Genomic DNA, 17360 nt, shown 5'->3' with positions numbered 1-17360 from the left:
TTTATAACCTAATTACATTAAATCTTTTATTAAATAGAATATAAAATTTTAAAACACTTAGTTTTGTTTTCTATAATTAAACAGAGGTATATGCCTATATGGTATGTTAAGTTAATTTTCCAAAATTATGACTACAAATCTATAGTATATGAAATAAACTAATATTTTCGTGTTGGTTCTATAGTCCAAACCCGCCATGCTAGGCGGATGACGCAACATGTTCAAGATTTTTAATCCGCAAAAATCATCATACAAAACCCGTGAAAGTAAAATATAGTATGTGAAGCTTTAAACTTACTTTTTATCAAATCAGTTTTTCAAATTTTTAAAGAACAATACCTATTCACTCACCTGGTTATAAAATAAGGAAATAAAATATGTATACATTTACAATTATGTTTGTTACCTTTTAAAACACTTAGTTTACATTAAAAAATCAAATATAAGTAGAGTTAATTGTGTTTATTAAATTAATTATTTAATGGTAATGACATGCTTGTAAATAAGTGCCAACTTCAGGATTTATTTTATAAATGTCTCCAAAAATGTATATATAGATGTAAAAAGCCTTTAAAATTGTGGCCTTTTATACAAAACCTAAAACTATAAAACACTAGCCAAAATAAAATAAAAAGGTACATTTTTAAATTTTTGCGTGGGGTACTCGTGAATGTCGGGCCGGCACTGTAGAGACAATTGAATTGTATTGATCAAGTTTGACAAAGTTCATGTTTGTTGAACCAAAAAAAATGAAAGTTCATGTATCTTTCTATTTTTTTCTGTTTGGGACAATTTATGAAATATATTAATGAAGCTAATTAAAGGCTACAAGAGGAGGAAAAAAACATGTTTTCTTTTGTCTTTGATTAATCATTAACAAGATAAAGAGATGTAATTACTTGCATACACCATCTACTACACATATGCTTCACAAGTGAAAAGGGGTCAGCAAATCATAAAAAGGATGAACTAGTGTCCACAAGTATGAGAATCACACAGACATTCAAAGAAGCTGAGTAACCCAAACTCGTAGGGCAGGAAGCTGATGATGAGTTCATTACTTTGCTGAAGCTGCAGCCAAAGAGTTAACCGTCATTTTTAGCACAACAAGTGCCACAACTTTTAAAAGTCGCTCTGTATTTTAGAAACTCTATGAAAACAATGTTCTGGCTCCCTGGAAAGGTAATTCTATAATTCTCTGTTTCAGAGTTTCTGAAAGCGGCTTTTCACCTACGCAGGACCAAAAGAAAAAAAAAGAGAGCTAGTGCCAGAGTTTTTTATCCAGTGATACAGCAGCTTATAGCCTCTGTTCGAAGTGGAGGTTCTTTATACAACTCGCTAGAGGAGTTTTGTACACTTCATAAGAAGTCTGTGAAGACAGAAACCTAAACATGGATAAAACATAACTAAGCACAGTCCCAAAATCTATGAATTTTACATGTCATATAATATGTATGATCAGCAAATTCCAGTTCTAAGAATGTTCATCACTGCAGAACCGGCTTTGACTGAGTTCATGAATTATAGAAACAAACAACTTTTTTTTTATTATCAAATTTACATCTTTTATGGGATTCTCTCCGGCTGATTTTGCTACAACGGTATAAAACCACGGCAAATTGCCGTCATATTAACTATAGTATTAAATTACTAGATTTCAAGCTATGCTTCGAAAGTCATAGCTTAACGTATATTGTAATAACATATAGAATAAGATAGGGAGAGATTAAGCAAATAATGGTAGTGATTTCTAGCGGTCGTAAGAAGATGTTGTTCTCATGTCCACAGCGCCCTCCAATCGTACCTACCGTAATCCATTGCACCAATAATATACAAACTCTTTGGACTTTGATGCAATAATTGCACCAAGATTGGAGAACACACTATTGAGGATATTTTGTTATATTTGGAAACTCCAAGTATATAATATAACCTCTTAGCACTTAAATCCCAAAACAGAACCTACCTTAGGTGGTAATAACCACCAACTCTTACTGACTTACTGACTTACACGTTTTTCCTGGAATAAATGTCACTTTCTTCCTTTCTACTTAACACTGATGCAATTAGTTTTTGTTCTATGGCTAAAAACCACCAACTCTTATGTGAGCCAAAACAAACCAACCAACAATGTTATTCTTGGAGTTAATGTCACTTTAACGTGTAGAAAGATGTAGAAAGAGAAGTTGCCACACGAGGACGACTTAACTATATAATATGGAATTTTTGGAAGATTGCGGACAATTTTCAATGCAAATGGGATTATACTAATAATTTGGCTCAATTATTTAGATATGTTCCTCAATGAGAGATGAGACAAGAGAGAAAGAAGTTAAGCAATGGAAAAAAGGGAAGCCAAGAGAAGGATAGTATTAGTTCCAATTCCTGCTCAAGGTCATGTTACTCCAATGCTGCAACTTGGGAAAGCACTCAGTTCGAAGGGCTTCTCAATTACCGTTGTTGAGGGACACTTTAATCAAGTAAGCTCCCAAAACTTCCCTGGCTTTCAGTTTGTCACCCTAAAAGAAAGCTTACCAGAGTCTGAATTCCAAAGACTCGGAGGAATCGAGTTTATGATAAACCTCAACAAAACCAGTGAGGCAAGCTTCAAGGACTGTATAGCTCAGTTGCTTCTGCAACAAGGCAGTGATATTGCTTGTATCATCTATGACGAGTTCATGTACTTCTGTGGAGCTGCAGCTAAGGAGTTCAACCTTCCAAGTATCATCTTTACCCACTACTAGTGCTACAAATTAAGTTTCACGTTGTGTACAAAGCAGACTCAATGCCGACAAGTTCTTGGTCGACATGGAAGGTACTGGACACCAGCTTAACAACCCATCCCGAAATGGTTTCGATAATAATTAAACTAGTTTCTTTTTTTTTTTTTTTTTAACTTAGATCCTGAAATGCAAGAACAGGTGGTGGAAAATTTGTATCCATTACGATACAAAGACCTACCGACTTCAGGATTGGGGCCTTTAGATCGATTATTCGAGTTCTGTAGGGAAGTAGCCAACAAAAGAACAGCTTCCGCTGCTATCATCAACACCGTGAGCTGTCTAGAGAGCTCGTCTTTGTCATGGCTGGAACAAAACATTGGAATTCCGATGTACCCTATAGGTCCTCTTCACATGACAGCTTCCCCACCTTCTTGTTTACTTGACGAGGACAGGAGCTGCATCGAATGGCTAAACAAGCAGAAACCGAGGTCAGTGATATACATAAGCTTGGGAAGCATATTTGACATGGGAACTAAAGAACTTTCGGAGATGGCTTGGGGGTTGTGTGATAGTAACCAACCTTTCTTATGGGTCATCCGAGATGGCTCTGAGTCACTGCCAGAGAAAGTCAGTACGATGGTCTGAGAAAGAGGAGGATTCATTGTGAAATGGGCACCGCAGATAGAAGTACTTGGACATCCTGCAGTAGGAGGCTTCTGGAGCCACTGTGGATGGAACTCAACGCTTGAAAGTATTGCAGAATGAGTTCCAATGATATGCATGCCCTTTCATGGGGAGCAGAACTTGAACGCAATGTATGTAGAAAGTGTTTGGAGAATAGGGTTTCAGGTGGAAGGTAGTAAAGTGGATAGAGGAGAGGTTGAGAGAGCTGTGAAGAGGTTGATGGTGGACGACGAAGGAGCAGGGATGCAGGAGAGAGCCCTCGTTCTAAAAGAGAAGCTCAAAGCCTCTGTGAAAAGTGGTGGTACCTCATACAACGCTTTTCATGAGCTTGTCAAGTACTTGAAAACAATGTGAGAATGTTGAACTTCATGTATTATTATAGACGAATTAAACTGATCAAGCTTGATCTTGCAAAATTAGTTACGTGTTTTATTTTATTTTTTGCATCACAAGAAAAGATAATTTTCCAGTTTGGGACAAAAGAAAACATTTTTCATAACGATGAGTTTATGTACTTTTGCTGGGAAAAACGGCTAATTATCTCCACAAACTTCGATTTATTGTATCTCTACTAGAGAAATCAATATAAGTTGCTCAAAATTAAACTAATCATCTAATTAATATTAAAAATCATCAAATCAATTCACTAACAACTTTAAACAAAATCATCATTCCACTAGACAACCCAACTCAAGGTTGTTCAATAATTATAATAATAATTTTTAAAAAATTGTTTATTTATTATCAAATTTTAATAATCTAAAATCACAAAACAATTATTTTAAATTACTTATATTACTTCCTCTGTCCCACAAAGATTGATGTTTTGGGATATTTTTTGTCCTACAAATATTGATGTTTTGTAAACTTCAAGAAATCATTGAAAATATTTAAAATTTTGATTTGTTATTGGTTTAAAATTAAATAATATCTCTTTAGTTAAAGAAAAAAATATATTTAAACTCAGTAATCATTGTTTTCTTAAAATGTGTAAAACATTATAAACATCAATCTTTTAGGGATAGAGGGAGTACATCTCTTCGCCGCCGTTGAGATTTTCTCTCCTTCGTAGTTTATTTTCTTTTCTCCTTCGTAGTTTTTAATCTTTATTATTTCAGCTAGAGGAAGATTATATTTGCAAAGGATTCGAGGTGAATCGATTGATTTTTACGGTGTTCAGATGAATTGACGATTGATTCGCCTTTTGGATTGAGAGAGAAAAGAGAGAGAGGATCGTGAAAGAAAGAAATAAGAAATGGAAATTTTTTTCTTTTTTTTTTTATGCAACAGCGTACCAAAACATGCCAAGTAGCGTTGCTCAAGCTCCCTATTTCAGAAATGTTTCTCGGCTTAGTGGACCGAGTTTTGGGATTTTTAATTTTTTTTTGGACCCCAAAAACATGAGCAACTCTAAAAGAATCCCCCAGTAGACATGCTGTAACCCAAAATTTGAATTATCAATTTTGAAGTTTGAATTTTAATCAAATGAAATCTTGAACCGGGAATTTTTATCCCTAAATTATCTCTACTTCAATGCTAATTTCCTAAAAAAATTAACATCTTTTAACATTATTCCAAAATAATATAAACAATAATATTCTCTCCAATCAATTCAACCCAAACAATTATTTGTTTGATTTCGATACTCTTTCACTACCATCAGCTTGGTCGGGATTTTTTTCGATTTTGTTTCTCCCATAGATAAGAACTCTAAATTGAAAACCCCCAAAATCTGTCTTTTAGAACTTTAATCGTGTTGTCGACAAAAGAAAAAAACACTTAATCGGTGTGATAAGAGTTGAGAAGAAGCTCGAGTTGGTTTTTTTTAGAGGGTCTGGTACTCTGGTCAGTTTACTTAGAGAATCAAGTTGGTTAGGGTCGGATCGGTTTAATTGTTTTGGTTTTTGTTTTGGTTTTGCTTCAATATATTTTAATTACAATATAAAGGCTCATTATCAAAATCTATTAACAATGGATGAAATGAGTTTTACTACATAATTTTAAATTTATGTATATGTCACTGTGCATTATTTTGATAGTTAGTATATGTTCTTTAAATAATTAATAGTATTAGTTATGAATAAAAAGAATAAAATCTATTTTAATATTTTGGAGTATATTTTTGGTGTAACCTTAATTTTCGGGTCGATTTGAATTCAAAAAAAATCGATTGCACTAATCGGATCTTCATTCATTATTAACTTAGTCAAAATCAAAAAATTTCCTCTTATTCGATAACAAATATTCGCTTTTAATGAAATCTATTTATTAGTATCAAATACAGATTTTTTATATCAATTATAGTTAAAAATAGAGGAACTAATTTATTGATTCAAAACTATAATGACATATTCGAATTTATAATGAAATATTTGAATTAATTTCTTCAGAATCTATGGTGTTATTGATTTATAAAACAAACAAACAAAAATAAAAGAATGGACTCGTCGTGGTGTACCACGGGTGGATCCTAGTATTATCTAATTTTGAAACCCAAAAATCCAAATCTCTTTGAAAAATTCAAGTTAAAAACCAGCTTTGAAAACAAAGGTTTTATCAGAAAAATTCAAGTTCACAAAATTACTAAATCAAAACTCTTGGTAAAAGGTAATTTTGCTCATCAAAAATTTTATCAAAAAAATCAATTATATTCTCATATCAATTTTTATTCCTAGGTTATTAGTTGTAGGTGATCAATCAAAAATTAATATGAAGAACAAGCAAAGATGAAGATCACAGAAGAATAAGAATCCTAAAAAATTAACAGATCTAATAAACTATAAAAACCCTGTGAAAAACCCTAAATCTAATAAGCAAACTATTCAGACATATTCAATGAAACACAAAATATCTTTCTGAATAATATGCAATAGATATTAAAAAAAAGTAATAAGGGAGTTTAGGAATCTTCTCTCTACAGATGAATTCAGATCCGTCTCTCCCAAACGCTCTCAATATCTCTCTCTCAAAAGTTGCAGAAAAAAAAACTTTAGGGTTTGTAAAACCTAAAAATAATATATATATATATAAATATATATATATATATATATATATATATATATATGTCCTAAAACACGTCAATGACTAATCTTGCAATGATGGAAAAATTCGGGTTCACTTTGTAAAACTTCAAACTCGGGCCTTCTATGTCGGGTAACTGGGGTGTCGATCCACACCATCACTCTTGATGGACTCCGAGTTGATTTCCTTCGGTTCAATGCTACAAAACGTTCCAAATTGCTTTACTTTGCTCCATTTGTGCCAAAGTCATAGAAAACCTATCATGACTCAAAAATATCCTAGAAAATAAATCAAAAGACTCAAAAAGCACACTTATATCATGGTCAAAAACCGTAAAAACCATGATATATCAACTCCCCCAGACTTAGCCTTTGCTTGCCCTCAAGCAAAACAGAAACTTAGACCTGTGAAAGAGGTTTGAAAACATAGGAACTCACTCAACTGCGAGTAACTGATCTTCGCACTCTTCATCGGCTTGACTCTCAAGAACTTACTTCATATACTTTGTCAATAAAAAGCATCAACATTCCTTACTCAAATCCCACAATTCTTTGGAATCTCTAGTCTCACCATTGTTATCTCAATATATAAATTAAACCAAATAAGGGTGAGTTCTTACCTTGAGAATATCGATTAGTAGTATGTGGACTGTCTTCTTACCAAGACATTCTTCATACATCTCCTTTCCTCTCTCTCTTTTCATCAACGTCTTTGTTCAGGAAGTTACCGTTAGAGGTAGTGTCTAGCAGCATGCGGATTTTTGGAAGGACACCACGGTATAGAGTGCTCAGAAGTGACTCGTTGCTGAAACCATGGTGTGGACACTGGCTCTGGTAACCCTTGAAACGCTCCTAGGCTTCGCAGAATGATTCAGAGTGTTTTTCTGAGTGAAGCTGGAGATTTCATTCCTAAGACGTGTTGTTCTGGTTGTTGAGAAAAACTTAGCCAGGAAGGCTTTCTTGCAGTCGTCCCAAGTGGTGATGGATCCGTGGGGAATGTTCTTCTCCCATTGATGAGCTTTGTCTCCCAGAGAGAATGGGAAGAGTCACAACTTGTAACCATCCTCACTTACTCTATTGATCTTGGTGAGACTGCAAAGACGGTCGAACTCGTCCAGGTGATCGAGTGGATCCTCCATAGGCAACCCGTGAAACTTGTTCCCTTGGATCATGGAGATCATACCACTTTTGATCTCGAAGTTGTTGTTCTGCACAGCGGGAGGGACGATTCCAGCGTGTTGAGTATGAGTGTTTGGTGCATCTCCAGCACCAATGTGTCGCGGTCTCGAATCAGGTCCGTTAGGGTGTTCCATAGTGACTGGTGAGATATGATCGGTGAGCAGACGAGCTGGTCGTTGTCTTTGTAAGCGGTTTATGTCATCAATGGCAGGAAGGAGATTCTGAGTTCCTCTTGATCTGGTGTGCATGCAAGGTTGCAATCAACATGTTTCTGAGATGCAAAACAAACAAGCAGACAACCAAAAAAAGTCAGTATTCAGAATGATAATTGTAACAGAACTTAAATCTTGCAAAATTTGAAATCTTAATTATAGCAAAACGAATCCCAAATGGCAACGACGCCAAATTGATACTAGGATTTTTGTATCTCCTAGTAGGTCTCAGTTAACCTTATGTGTTGTAGTACTTAAGGTGTCAATCCAAATGGGATGTTGCTAGCAATCACGATGCAATCAAGCAATCACAAGTCAAGCCAATTCAAAAAAAGTGTTTGTCTAACAATCCTAGAATGATCAGAATGCAAAACAGAAATGAGTTACAAAACTAGAAACGAAAATTTATGACAAGGAGTAAACGTGAGTAAAAACAAAATCGAGTCTAAACAAGAACTAAATAGCAAGATGAAAAAAACGGTCTCAGGAATGCAATATCAATCAAAAAGATAGAAGTCTTAAGGATGGGGTAATCGATGTCGGTGGAGTATCCTAGTCTATAGAGTGTTTAACATGCCACAAGCAAACTATNGGAAATGAGTTACAAAACTAGAAACGAAAATGTATGACAAGGAGTAAACGTGAGTAAAAGCGAAATCGAGTCTAAACAGGAACTAAATAGCAAGATGAAAAAACGGTCTCAGGAATGCAATATCAATCAAAAAGATAGAAGTCTTAAGGATGGGGTAATCGATGTCGGTGGAGTATCCTAGTCTATAGAGTGTTTAACATGCCACAAGCAAACTATCCCTAAACAATGAACATCACAACTTAGCTAATCCAATCTCTTGACAGAAGCTACTCAGACTCAACCACTTCCAAACCTAGCTCTCGCTAGAGAAACATGATCAAGAAGGCATTACAAACAAGTTCATTCATGTCAACAAACATCCTAGACAACTAATCTCTTAGGCTAGGAATGTATGTCTCTGGCACTAGTTGGTCAGACATTTCATCGAACACCTTTTGGGTGCGGAAATGTCTAAGCCCTAGTTCCAATTGATCAAAGAGAAACTAGTATTTCTAACTTTAGTCCAGAAGGGAATCATACAAATCAAAGCTTAAACACCCTACATCCTAAGATCCTCCACCTAATTTATCCCATCCTCAAGAACCCTAACACTACTCGGATCTAGAAATCATCATCAACGATACAAACTCAGAAAACATTGAATCAAGCATCATTCGATAGATAAAAATGGGAAGAACAACTTTGTAGAAGAAATCAAATGCAAAAACCGAATAGATTAAAAGATATCAGGATACAAAGTCTGAAAACGTTTTAGGTGGCTAGGTAAAACCTTAAAAACAAAAACAAGATAAAAGATGTCCTCAGCCAAGACTTAACAAAAATGTATTTATAGTAAAAACATGTAAATCCCTAAAACTTAAAACGACAAAGTGAAGAGTCGGTTTGGGAATCTCCTGAAGCGTGTAAGACGGAACGTCTTCCTGACATGTACGAACGAGTCGGTGTGCATCCAGTGGCTCGACCCAGATGGCTCGAGTGAGGGGCTCGATCGGGGTTGTGAGATTGGCTCGAGAGACGGTTCCGGGAGTGTTGTGTAGCGGATGGGTCGAGTGATGCGTTTCCGAAGTCTCCTAGATACCTGAAATACTCCGAAATGCACAATGTATGCAAGGATGATGCAAGAACTACCTAGACATGCAAAGTGTATAGAAAGGACTAGAAAATGATGCAAAACAATGAGTTATCCTAGCTAAATGCATGATAAATATATGATAGGGAAAGAAAAAATATAGACATATCATATGGTTTTGACTGACACAACTGAAACTTAGAAACAAAAACACAGTTAGTAGTTAGTAGACACTTCCCCCAGACTTAAACAATATTGTCTCTAGTGTTATTAACTAAAGGAGAAATAAAGTTAAACAAAAATGTATTTAAAGTTGTAATGAAAAGATGAACTGGAATCGGATTACCCATTGTGAACAAAGGTGTCGACCGATACCATCTAGGTGTCGATCGACACTCTCTACTGATGTAGAAAAATGTTCGTAAATCCTTTGTTAGTTGCAGTTAGATGGCACACATAGTGGAAGTCTGATATTCCTAATAAGCTCCATGATCCATGGTAGCAGAAGGCTGTGGAGGCTCAGGAAACTCAAATGGATCGGTGCCAGAAGAAGAACCAATATCAAGACCCCCAACAGGGTCAACCACAAGTGTATCAGCAGGAGTAGTCCGCGATGCTCAATGGTGACAAGTAGGAGGAAGAGCAACAAAGTCATCAACAGAAGGAGCAAAACGAAGCTGCTCTATATCATCACCAATGGTGGTAAGGTCAGGTCGCGGCAGCTTAATCAAATGCTCTCCAGTAGAATCGTAAAACCTCCACAACAAATCTTATTTCAGCCAAGTAGCACTCGTCAAATAGGATTCTTCCATGAGACTCCTCTTGGTGATGATGCAGACACCTTCTGTAGATATTTTCTTGAACTGAAAAATGGCGGTAAGAAGGCTCCCAACATGCTCAGTCTTAGTACCAGTACCCAGAAATGGCTTGGTCTTCAAAGAGACCAAGTGATGTGCAAAAACACCACCAAAGTTCACAGCTGCAGGGTCACCCTGCTCAGTAAATGGATGAATCAAGTCATCAACCCCAATGCCTAACATATACAGCGCTGAAGCTCTCATCTTCCTTGGTTCCATCTTACACAAGAAGGTGTTGCCAATGGATCGAAAGTAGGTGTCGGTCGACAATGTCGATCGAAAGTAATTGTCTTCAATTAGGCATTGTCTTGAAAGTAGCAAAGTGTCCAGCATAATCTGATCCATGGAAATGAAGCAGAACATCAGGAACCTCAGTCTTAGCTAGACATCTTCTGTAAACTCCATCACTACAATGCTTATACAAATAAGACTCATCCCAATAGTATCTTCTAAGTTCTCTCAAAAACCTCTTCTTATTATAGTCTGTGAATTTATCTGGTTTTACCTCTACAACAAGATAATTGGCTATATCATCATACCATGGTTGATTGGAGCTAGCCACAGCAACCACATCTCCATCAATTAGGCAATATGTCTTCGTAAGTGAAAGGTGTCGACCGACACCATGGGTGGTATCGATTGACGCTGAAGCGTTGTCTCAAATAGGGACTTTGGGTTCTTTGGCAGTGTCGACTGACACCCAGGTGATGTAGATCGACACTGCTTCTGCAGAGTGATCGTGCATTGCAACTTCGGATCGAAAATCTGTGTCAACAAAGTAAACATGCTCTTTTGGAATAGAATCATGAATTGGCACATCATCATCAATCCTAATCCTTGGTAAGTGATCAACAACTCCATTCTCAACTCCTTTCTTATCTCGAACTTCGATGTCAAACTCTTGGAGAAGAAGAATCCACCTCAATAGCCTAGGCTTGGCATCTTTCTTCTGCATCAAATACTTTAATGCGGCATGGTCAGTATGAACAATGAATTTGGAACAAACTAGGTAAGAACAAAACTTCTCCAAAGCAAATACCACCGCCAACAACTCCTTTTCTGTTGTTGCATAGTTTCTATGTGCATCATCAAGTGTTCTACTAGCATAGTAGATAGCATGAAGTTTCTTGTCATTCCTCTGTCCCAACACTGCTCCAACTGCAAAATCACTAGCATCACACATTACCTCAAAAGGCAAATCCCAATTTGGTGGTTGAACAATTGGAGCACTCACAAGCTCTTGCTTAATTCTTTCAAAGGATAAGCGGCATTCATCAGTGCACTCAAACTTGACATCTTTACATAACAAAGCATAAAGTGGCCTAGCTATTTTTCTGAAATCCTTGATAAAATTCCAGTAAAACCCTGCATGCCCAAGAAAACTTCTTACTGATTTCACATTCTCTGGTGGTTGAAGACTTGTCATCATCTCTATCTTAGTGTGGTCAACCTCTATTCCAGCTTCTGAAACACGGTTCCCAAGCACAATACCATCTCTAACCATAAAGTGACATTTTTCCCAATTAAGCACTAAATGCTTCTCTTCACATCTTGCTAGTACCTTACAGAGATTAAACAAACAGCTTTTGAATGAAGATTCATAAATTGAAAAATCATCCATGAATACCTCCATATAATCCTCAATCATATCAGTGAAGATAGACATCATGCATCTATGAAATGTCGCAGGAGCATTATAGAGACCAAAAAGCATTCTACGGTAAGCAAAAGTACCATAGGGACAAGTGAAAGTAGTCTTCTCTTGATCATCAAGATGGATTGGGATATGGAAAAACCCTAAATAGCCATCCAAAAAGCAGTAGTATGGATGATTAGCTAACCTCTCAAGCATCTGATCAATGAAGGGTAGCGGGAAGTATCTTTCTTTGTTGCGGCATTCAGCTTTCTGTTGTCTATGCACATCCGATGGCCGGTAATTATTCTTGTCAGGATTAGCTCATTCTTGTCATTCTTTACCACTGTAACTCCATCCTTCTTAGGAACAACATGCACTGGACTAACCCATTTACTGTCAGAAATCAGATAAATAATCCCGACATTCATCAATTTCATGATCTTTTTTTTGACAACATCTTGCAAATTCGGGTTTAACCTCCTCTGATGCTCAATGGATGTCTTAGCTCCCTCCTCAAGATGAATCATATGCAAGCATAAATCAGGAGATATCCTTGCAATATCATCAAGATAATAGCCAAAAGCTTTGTGAAACTTGTGCAGCTTGCTTAGCAGTAAAGTGAGCTCTGCCTTGTGATTGCTCAAGTAATTATCCTATACACTTAACCGCAAGGCAGTATATACGGGGTCGAATCCACAAAGACCAATGGTACATTAAAGATTTACGAGAGTCGTAAATAGATAAAGCGAACGAAAGATAGTTTGTTTGGTTTCAGAAATTGTAAATAAAAATGCAAGAAAACAATTAAACTTATGGGGTTGAGACATTGGGTCATAAGGTATTTCAGAGATCAATGTCTAATGAGAAAACGAAATATGAAATTCAATAATTAAGATCTGTTCTAGAACATGAACACAATAATAGACTAACCCTCTTTCAAGGCATTAGAAACTAAATTTGACTATTAGTTTGCTAAACTTTCATTTGCAACCTCCTAGCCAAATATGCATTACAATCAAGTTCATTAAGTTCACAATGCGTCCTAACATCAACTTTCTGATAACATCATTATTTTACTCATTTTAGCTATAGTTTTAGTATGCATTTAGGAAGAGTTTGATAATATTTCAAGTATAAAGGTCTATTATCAAGTATTTCAGGTTTCAACAAGGTTTTATAGGTTTTATAACAATTTGGACCAAAAGACAAGGAAAATACGTTTTAGGAAAGTTTCAGAGCTTTACAGTACGGGCAACTTTTTGAAGAGCTTTCAGAACTCAAAATATATCATGATTGGTGTCTATGGAAAGCTGGAAGAGTCATCTTTCTCATCAAAATGGAATCAACCCAATCCATTCATTCATCTGGAAGTTATGCCCGATTTACCGACATATGTTAAACCGACGTAAGAAGAACTGACCTACCGATGGGCTTTTATTCAAGGCCTGACCAGCGACCATCATGGCGGCCCAGTCCAAGCCTCCTCCACGGTCCAGAAGCCTATTTCGCCGCCCCTTGTCCTGCACTCAAGAAGAAAAGACGTTTCTAACCTTACAAACCCTAATTCAAGACAAAACCCTATAAATACTCTTAAGACCTAGGGTTTGAAGGTGTGTTTCATTCTACATCCATCCACGCCTCCAGCAGCAGCCCTAGAGACGACCAGAGACCCCTTCACAGCCGTCAATTCTCGTTATCTCTCAGCTCTTCTTGGAAGCCGTCGTCGTTCATCTTTGAAGTCACCATCTCTCTTTCCACTCTTTCTAGATTATTTTGTTTTTGTTCTCTACTTGTTTAAGGAAGAAGAATCATCTACTTTGTATTCCAGAGAAGATCTCTAAACCTTTTTCTCATACTCTTAATCTTTTATGCAATATCTTATTCATATAACTTTTATTTGCATGAGTATGTCTGAGTAGTTCTCTTGTTGGGTTTAAGGGTTTTCAAAAAGGGATTCACGGATTGTTGACTAGGGTGATTAGATTTGGGTCTGTTCGTTTATTGTTCTGCATCTAAACATATATTTGTTGCTTACTGCTTGATTGACGCCTTAGCTACTGCTTTTAGGATAGATTTAAATCGCCTAAAGTAATTAAGATGAGCAAAGCGTCATAACCAACCGAAAGTTGAGTCATGGAGTTTTGTTTGTGAACTTATCCAACTTGGATTATTTATGTGTGTTTAGCTCCTATTTACCTGCGGAAATAGAGTAATCTAGGTTGTCTAGACATAGTGATTAGGTTCTATGGTAATAGGTCAGTTGCTTAGTCCAAATTTGAGTTCTTGAATGTTAATAATCGAAAATACCCTGTTTAGTTTATTAGTATGATTCGATCCATGATACCCTGAGAATTCCCTATTACCCAACACTTCGTCTATTGCTATTTACATTGCTTTATTTCTTATTTGCTTTCTATTTTGGTTCGTAGGACAACCCACAACAAACTCCCCTTTTATTTTGTCTTAGCCATATTTCTTCTTCATAAAACTCGTCGCGTAACTTACTAGTCTCTGTGGGATCTATACCTTAAATACTACAATCGATTTGCTGTGCACTTGCAGCTTTTTCGTTGTGTTATTCTAGGTTAAAACCTGACACTCATCAAGTTTTTGGCGCCGTTGCCGGGGACTATTTAAGTTACTTACGAGTTTAGGACTATGATATCAGTCTAAGACGTTTTATTTTCAGTTTTACTTTGATATTTTTATTTTTGTTTTCAGGTACTCTCGAGACTAGATCGAATGGTGGACCAAAACCAAGCTCTAGGAGAGCTTGATGATCCATGAAATCGAAGGATCGCAGATTTTGACACCCCTTACCAACACTTTCAAAATCGATTTGCCATTTTACCATTGAAACCACAAGGACAAGATGTGGAGATAAGCCTTCAAGCCATTTTATTGGTTCAGCAAAATCAGTACCTTGGTACTTCTACGGAGCACCCAATGAACCATATTGATAATTTCGAAGAAATTTGTGGCATCATCAACTCAAGTGAAAAATTACAAGACTACACAAGATGTAAGCTTTTCTCGTTTTCTCTTGCAGAAAAAGCTAGTGAGTGGCTGAAGTCTGTAGCTCCGGCGTCAATCACCACTTGGAAGGAGTGCAAAACAGCCTTTTTTAATCGCTTTTACCCTAAGTCTCGGGCAGACCATATAAGGAAAGCAATTCTTGGATTTCAACAAGGATCTAGAGAGTCGTTCTCTGATTCTTGGGAACGATTTACAAGCTATGAAAGAGATTTTCCTCACCATGGATTTACCCAAGGGTGTATGATGAGTATTTTCTACAATGGAATTGAAGATCGATATAGATTGGCTTTAGATGCGGCAAGTAATGGGGACTTTTCTACAAAGACGATACAAGCAGCGCGCATTTTGATTGGGAATTTTGCCTCAAGTAATGTAAACAATTGCCATGACCACAACACAACGTCAATGTCTACAAGTTCTGAATCCAAAGATGTTGTCGAGCTCAAAACCATGATGAAGGAGAGGAAAGATCATCTAATGCAGCAAGAAAAGATATTCAAAGCTGATCAAGGTCTCCATGGGGACAATATTCATCACCAAGAAGAAGATGCAACACGCAAGCTCTCTAATGCACCTCCAAGAGTCGTTGCTAATACAGCTCCTATGTTTCAAGAAAACAAGTTTACGTGCGCCTTTATTGATGGTAAAGAATACGCACAACAAAATCAAAATCATGGTGAATTCTTTAATATGCAGCAGATTATGGAGAATCAACATCTTATCATGGAAAGTCATCAACAACTTATGGTGAATCAACAACTACTATTGGAACGGGAGAGGCAAAACTCCCAAAACGTCGAAAATCTTAGCTTTAAGTTCGAAGCCATGACAAGTAAGAATGACGTAATGAATGCAGGAATTACGGGCCTATCTACTCATGTTAGGAATGTTGAAGTACGAATCGCTCAGTTGGGTGAAGGTAAGAATTCTCAAGCTAATTATCTTCTTAGTGAAGCCGAGATAAATCCAAGAGGAAGTTGCAACATCATAACAGCTGAGGGTAAGGAAGAAGCTGAACCTACCACCAACCTACCCAGCAAATTTGATCCACCAACATGGGAAGAAGATGACGTACCAATTAATAAACCACCACAACAAAGAAAGCTTCATAAGATAGACGATTCAGTGAAGTTTTTCTTTCCTTGCACTATCAAAGGTATGGATTTTCTTGACTCTCTTTGTGACACAGGATCTGATTGCAATGTTATGTCGGAGACCATTGCAAGAGAGCTAGAAATTTGTGACATCAAGCCTTCGACGATTTCCCTGAAATTTGGAAACGCGTACAACGAAACTCCACGGGGTTTTGTGCAAAATCTTTTGGTGCAAGTAGGAGGCTGCCTTGTCCCTGTTGATTTTCATATCGTAGAGATGAGAGATGGATCTCATATGCCATTGATTTTTGGGAGTGCATTCCTTGCAACAGTAGGGGCAAATATCGATTATCCGAGAAGACGAGTTTCTTCTCTAAAATCATAGAAGAGAGTCTTCTATCATGCTGTTCCTATAGATTGTTCTCACCGTGCAACCAAATCTGATGAAGAAAAGGAGAATTTAGATAATGGAGATGATAATAAGAAGCCACATGGCGTTATAAAAGAAGCCCCAAGCCTGACGAAGAAAGAAGTTCTCAAACCGACAAAGTCTGGCTACGAAACTTTTTCACGCGACAAAGTCTCGACTTCGACTATGCATGACAGCACTAAGAATGAGATTAAAGAGGTCCTACACATTGATTCACGTCCTAAGGTACCCCCAATACCAATATCCTACGACCTTCCTTGGTTCAGACACATCGCGAACTACTTAGCAGCTGAGGTCGAGCCTCCTCAATTTTTCGGTTACCATAAGAAAAAGGTTTTTTGTGAGGCTAGAAGATACTATTGGGATGAGCCATACCTATACAAGAAGTGTACTGATGGGATGTTTAGAAGGTGCATTCCGGAGGAAGACGTTCCAGGTATTCTCTTTGCTTGCCACGAATCAGATTATGGTGGACACTTTGCCAAATTCAAAACAGTCACTAAGGCATTACAAGCTGGTTTTTGGTGGCCAACAATGTTTAAAGACACCCATGAATTTATTTCTAAGTGTGATGCTTGTCAAAGGCATGGGAACATCAGTAAAAGAAATGAGATGCCGCAAAACTTCATACAAGAAGTTGAAGTATTCGATGTTTGGGGAATAGATTTCATGGGTCCTTTTCCTTCGTCCTACGGAAACAAATATATCCTTGTTGCTGTTGACTATGTGTCTAAGTGGGTATAAGCTATTGTTAGCCCCACAAATGATTCAAAGGTAGTAGTAAAGATGTTCAAGTCGATTATCTTTCCAAGATTTGGCGTTCCCCGA

At 36.9% G+C, this 17360-nt stretch overlaps 1 pseudogene; it reads left to right on the top strand.

Moving 5' to 3' along the window:
• LOC104780477 lies at nt 2286-3877 on the top strand (annotated as a pseudogene).

The sequence above is a fragment of the Camelina sativa genome, chromosome 4 (assembly GCF_000633955.1).
Source record: "Camelina sativa cultivar DH55 chromosome 4, Cs, whole genome shotgun sequence".
Classification (NCBI taxonomy): Eukaryota; Viridiplantae; Streptophyta; class Magnoliopsida; order Brassicales; family Brassicaceae; genus Camelina; species Camelina sativa.
Note: the sequence above shows the minus strand (reverse complement) of the source record. Positions and strands in the feature narration are given on the sequence as shown.